The sequence below is a fragment of the Sander vitreus genome, chromosome 7 (assembly GCF_031162955.1).
Source record: "Sander vitreus isolate 19-12246 chromosome 7, sanVit1, whole genome shotgun sequence".
Taxonomy (NCBI): domain Eukaryota; kingdom Metazoa; phylum Chordata; class Actinopteri; order Perciformes; family Percidae; genus Sander; species Sander vitreus.
The window spans coordinates 29,389,143-29,395,549 of NC_135861.1; positions in this window are offsets into that span (position 1 = coordinate 29,389,143).

The window sequence follows — 6,407 nt, forward strand, 5'->3', positions numbered from 1 at the left end:
TCCGCGGGCGCCTTGAAACCGTGTTTACTCCCTGATTGGACGCCCGGGATGAGGGGGGCGTGGCCAATGCATTCCTCCCGTCCTGCTCGCGCCGCACCAAACACATTCCAGCGCTGCTCGAACAAATGAGATCACATTGTTTGTAAATTATTTTAAAAAATCATGTTAATTTAACATATAAGATGAAGACAGGCAGCGTAGTATGTATTATTTCTCTTAAATTGTTATTTTTGAGGCAAATAGGCTACCTTTGTTTTCTTTATTTGTTTATATTTTATTTTCTACAAATTGCATTTTTTTTTTTACTGTTATTCAACTTTAATACATGTTTTAGGGAGATATTATTAATTAATGGTGAGCCAAAAATAATCATCTCAAAAAAGAACTGTAGGCTACTTAACGTTAATCGTTGCCTGTAATGTTTAATTCTTGGATTAGGCTAATGTGCGGAAATTGCACATTTAAGTTTCACACTAGTGGGGGCTACCTTTTCGTGTATAAGCATACAAGTCGCAGTTTAAACGCGTAATATCGCGATATTACAACCTCCTGATTAGTAGGGAAACCAAAAACATTGTTGAGGCTTATTAAATAACAGACTTTTAAACAGATATATTTAGTCAGAAACACTAAACATAGTGTGTATATGATGCATGTAACAGCTAGCAGATGTTCCCATGTGTTTTGAATAGTTTGATAGACCCCCTAAGTCTGCACAGAAGAGTTTTCTTGCTAGGTACTGTATGTCCATGCAGAACTACATGGTAACTGTACCTAAGTACGGGGGTAACAGAGGGCAGAGTGAAACCAATGACCCAGGCTCCTTTCGTTTTTTTCTCTACTTTTGCTTCCCGTTACTGACTCAATAATAAAATGAAACTGTTACTTACCTAAAAACTGCTGGGGGACTTTTCTCTGGGAACCACAATTTTACAATCACTGAACATTGTGCAACAACAGCCTCTACTGCAGTTATTAGACTGCTCATCCCAAACATTACATGATGGTTAGCTACTTTGTTGATTTTGTAATTATTTAGGTCTAAATCCAGTCATTAATTAGGGGGAAGCATGAACAGTTGCTGTTTCTATTGTTTTCAATTAGAATAAGTTGTAGTCAGCTGCAGACAAAGTCTATGTATTTTAAAATATTTGTTCACTGTACTGACAGTAAAACGAAAACAGAACTAAACTTTACTTACTTTTTTTACCTTGTTCAAATAAATAGAAGTGGGTTTGACATCATGGTAGGCCATGTGGTCAAGCAGTGGGTCCCCAGATATTTATATTTACAGCATGGAGGTTCTGCAGCGCCTCCTCATCCTCTGAAACCTCTCGGTAATCATAGTGAGCACGGTGAGCGACTGTGATGTGGAGTTTAGCAACAGCAGATCTGTGCTATTTTTAAGCACATAAAACACACATATGAACACAAACTGCATACATCTGTTTAGCTGAATAAGAACAGAACAGAAAGAAACCATAAAAGAAAACTCGTTAATAAAGGAATAACTACAGTTGAAATAGTCACTCTACTCATTCCAAACACATGGGCCCATTACACTGCGAGCTCAGCCAGTGCCCACAGTGGCCACAATGCAATACATAAACAAGAATGGCTCTGCTGTTTGCATTCCTGGTGTCGGACATTTTAGGGCAGCACTGACAGATCTGTGTAAAAAAATATATCCAAAATAAGTATGGACAGCACAGCTGGAAAATGTCATGCGGTTTAAGGCTGATGCCACTGTTAACTAAATCAACTTGAAATTCATTATCTTTGCCTGATCTCTGGCGCGCCTTGCCCTCTTCTTCTGGAAATGTTGCATTCCTCTGTGAAGAAGAGGAAAGGCCCTGAGCTGTTGTGATTGAGTGTTAAAGGTGCTGCAGTTGTACCACTGGACATTCAAACATCAGGTACAAGTTAAAGCTGCATCCATCTTTCATCCGTTTACAGAACAAATGTGCAAGCATGTAAAAAAAAAACAAAAGAAAAAACAGCATGAGGTGGAAGGAGAAATAAATCACACGTGTGGCACATTTCAAACAGAAACAGAAATTTATCATGATCACAGAGTGAAACGAAAAGATATGAAATGCAAACAAATGTGATTATCTTTAAATAATCCCGGCATATAATTCCTGTATTTCAATGTTGTATTTCAATGTTGTGGTTTATTGTGTTTGTCAATTCAATAAATGCATTTAATGATTTTTATAATTGTAACACAATAAATCAGTCAATTTCGCAGTTTAAGTCACAGTAATAAAACAACATGGGGCTTTCTGCTATAACAAATGCATCCAGGGTATCTTTTTGCAAAAATAAATCAGCGACTTAACGTCTGTAAATCGGTTACATGCCGATACCAAATATACAAATACAACACTGTTTAAATAGCTTAGATCATATTTATCTAAATCAATTGAAAATATACCACTGAGGACAAATGAGAAAAGATTCAGAAATACTCTGTGCAAAATTGTCCATCAAATTATACTGCATAGCTCAAATCTGTGGTGATGTTGACATTAAAGGCAAAAAATAAATATCACATTAACCTCTCTCTCTCTCTCACACACACACACACACACACACACACACACACACACACACACACACACACACACACACACTCCATCCATCAGGCGTTGTGGTTCTATTTCTACATTTCACACCTGGGAATCCACAGCGTCTACTTACAGCCTTATGCACTCTGCCATGCATTAGCTACATCCAATCATGTTGATGACAAACTGGCTGTTGAAATGTGCTTGCAGCATCTGAGCCTCATGTAGGGCTGGGACTGTAGGGTCTACCATCATGTGATTTGCTGGAAGAGCCCACCCTCCCTCTCCCTCCTCTCCCTCCTCTCCCTCCTCTCCTCCCCTCCCCTATCCTCCCACCTCGCAGGCCTGCCCCTGAGTGGCCTCTGCTAGGCTATGTTTCCAGGAAAGGGGCCTACTGGACAGGCTGTGAGGCCTCGGCAGGGAGACATTGGCTCATTGAGAAAAACAAAAACAGAGAGGGGCGGTGGGAAGACTCCTCTCCCCTCTTACATAACTCTGCCTCCATGACCGAAAAAGTTCCCCCGCCACAATGCAAAGAAAAACCTGTCCGTCCGCCTCTCCTCGGCTTCCAAACGCTGAAGCACTTCAGGGCTGGAATTCGAACAACGCTGAAAGCAGCAGTGCTTGCTTGCAGTTAAACAATAGTTGCAACTCCTCAGACATACCACCACCACAGGCATGCCGAACACATCTAAATGTACAAGAATATTACAGTCTAACCACTGCAACTCATTTGATTTGATCTGATACAATAATGCTGTTCCTGTGCAGCCGGAAAAACACATAAAGCGTGATGTAACAAACTGTGTCATTTAATGTGTTGTGTTATGTTGTTCAGCTCTGGTGGTGAGACATTTGCTGCAGCTGAGTAGTGGCTTTGGGGGCCTGCACTGCCTCCCTGTGGCCAATAGACAAACTGCACCGAGTCTTAAAAAGCTTTGAATTCAATTTCCTCAACCAAAAAAAAAAAAAAAAAGTCTCAATTTTACTATTTTTAAATATTTGATTTGCGTGCCTGCTTCTCTTGCGGGCTGTCGGGAGACGTTACGCACTTATAAACTAAAAGTGGAATTGCTGCAACAGTTGATTGTGCTGCAGGAAGCTGTTGTGTTTTTTAATTAGTTTTTCTGTATTAAGTCGCCTTAATTGTGTGTGTGTGTGTGTGTGTGTGTGTGTGTGTGTGTGTGTGTGTGTGTGTGCACACGCGCATTTTAGGCCTTTATTTGATAGGACAGCCGTAGACGTAAGGGGAGAGAGAGGGGGGATGACATTCAACAAAGGGTCGCAGGTCGGAATCGAACCCGTGGCCGCTGCGGTAAAGACTGAGCCGCACGCTCAACCAGGTGATCTACCCAGGCGCCCCCAGGTCGTCTTAATTTGATTAATTATAACATTAGGAATTCTATTTGTAGACACCGCTTGAAGGTACTGAAATGTTTTCTTCCCCATTGGTATATTTCGGTGTGATCATGAAACAGCTGTTGTCTTAAATGTCTTAAAACGTTTTACGTTTAACTTTGTGAACCCTGCAAAAAACATGCAATACTGTTTTGTATTGTATTGTAAAATGAGATTATTTGGTTGATTACATTATTTTTAATCATGTTTTTGAGAGAATGTCAACTACATCCTACTCCTGTTGAAGAAGACACTGAAGTGGGCCAGAAGAAGCTGTCCCTGTGCTCTTGCTTTACATCCCACAGTAGTTTGATTTAGTAACTATCAGGTTTATAGTTAAAGGGTAACTACCATTTTTTTCAACCTGGACCCTATGTTCCTATGTTTTTGTGTCTAATGGTGTTTTTCCATTACATGGTACTTGCTCGACTCGCCTCGACTCTACTCGTCTTTTTTGGTTTTCCATTACGAAAAAAAGTCCCTGGTACCTGCTAACAGGTACTTTTTTTAGTATCACCTCCGTCGAGGTTCCAAGCGAGCTGAGGCGATACCAAAAGGTGACGTGAAAACCTGCAGACTACTGATTGGTCAGAGAGAATCGTCACGAATCACTGCGTCATCATTGCTAGCGACAGACGGGGGTGTCCTGAACAAACCCGCCATTTTTAAATAGTTTAACCAGCGGTGTTTTTTTTTTTCCTGCCTCCAGCTTCTTTTGAAACAATGTTTTTCTTGCAGAGAGTAAAACACAACACACCTTTGACGTTCTGTGTGCGTGTCGCGTTAGGTCACGGCAGTTTCCTGCGGCTATAACGACCAGCCACGCTCGCCTCAGGCATGAGGCGGTACTAAATCTGCAATGGAAAATGGAGGACGGGGCACCGTGGCCGAGTCGAGTCGAGCCGAGTAGAGTAGAGCTGGGACTAGCAGTGGGTAAGCGCCATTAGTGACTGATGGGAACAACAATCTTTGACATTGGTCCAGTATTAAGCAAGATCGCTGCAGTTGGAAGCGGAAAAACAACCTACAATGTAGCCTAAGTTAATAGGGCAATTATTCAGCTTGTATTTACCTTCACAAAAGTGCTCGTTTTGCCATTGACAGGCTCAGATTAATATTCTAAGTGTTTGACAACATTATGGAAAGGATCCATTCAAAGATAGAGCTTTAACACCTCTTTGACACCTTTCTGTTTAACCAGAAACGGCTCTGAAGTCGCTAGTGCTAAACCCACCAGACTCCATTTAAAAAAGAAATACTTTTAGTGTGTATAGAGCCAAAATATTTTCACGTTTAAATCAGTAAACTATGTGTTTATTTCAACCAAAACTAGAGTTGTGATGGTTGGAAAAGTGGAAAGAAGACCCAAAGCGGCTTTTCATAGTTCTATTTTGTTTCTGTCGACTTTGAATGAAGTGTATTTTACAATGCTTAAATTACTGTTTATTTACATGGAGTCTGGTGGGTTTAGCGAACGCAATTTCGCGGATGAATCTGAGCCTGTTAGTGGCAAAACGAGCACTTTTGTGAAGGTAAATATAAGCTGGACAATTGCCCGATTAACTTCTATTGTAGCTTGTTTCACCGCTGCTGACTGCAGCGATCTCGCTTAATACTGGACCAATGTCAAAGATTGTTGTTCCCATCAGTCACTTAGACACAAAAATATAGGAAAATAGGGTCCAGGTTGAAAAAAACAGTAGTTACCCTTTAACTCTAAGGGCCCTATTTTAACGTGTGAAGCGCATGGCGCAGGTGCGTTTAGGGAGTGTCCAAATCCACTTTTGCTAGTTTGACGGCATACCAAAGGGTCCGTGCGGCGGGCGCATGGTTCAAAAGGGTTGTGTCTTCATTAATTCATAAGTGTGTTTTGGGCGTAACATGCAATAAACCAATCAGAGTGTCATCTCCCATTCCCTTTTAAAAGCCAGGCGCGTTTGTACCTTGGCACATTGCTATTATGATGGAGGATTTGCACCGTAATATTTTTATTTGTAATCTTTTGCATGTTTGTGTGCTGCTGGCTGCGCTTCCCTGTGTGTGTATCAAGCATAGTGTGTGCGCGCTGTGCATAAGCCTAGGTGCATTTTACTAATGTGCTGTTAAAATAACAATGAAATGCCTGTTATTGACTTTAGACCAGGTTTTTGTTGATCAATGGCGTGATCACTTTCCGCTGCCTCAAGATAGCAATACGCCAAGAATTCATCTGAACACACCTCCCCGTAAGACCAGCACGCCCATGGGCGCACAGATGGGCGCAGGTGCATTTGCTATTTAAACGACGTGGGCGCTGGACGGGAAAATGCTAGTCTTAAACTAGCAAAGACACTTGCGTCAGGCTTTGCGCTGCGCCGGGTGCAAGATAGGGCCCTTACAGCAAAACACCTGTAAACCTGTCGCTTTGGCTCATCTTAATAGTTTTATATAATAATAAGT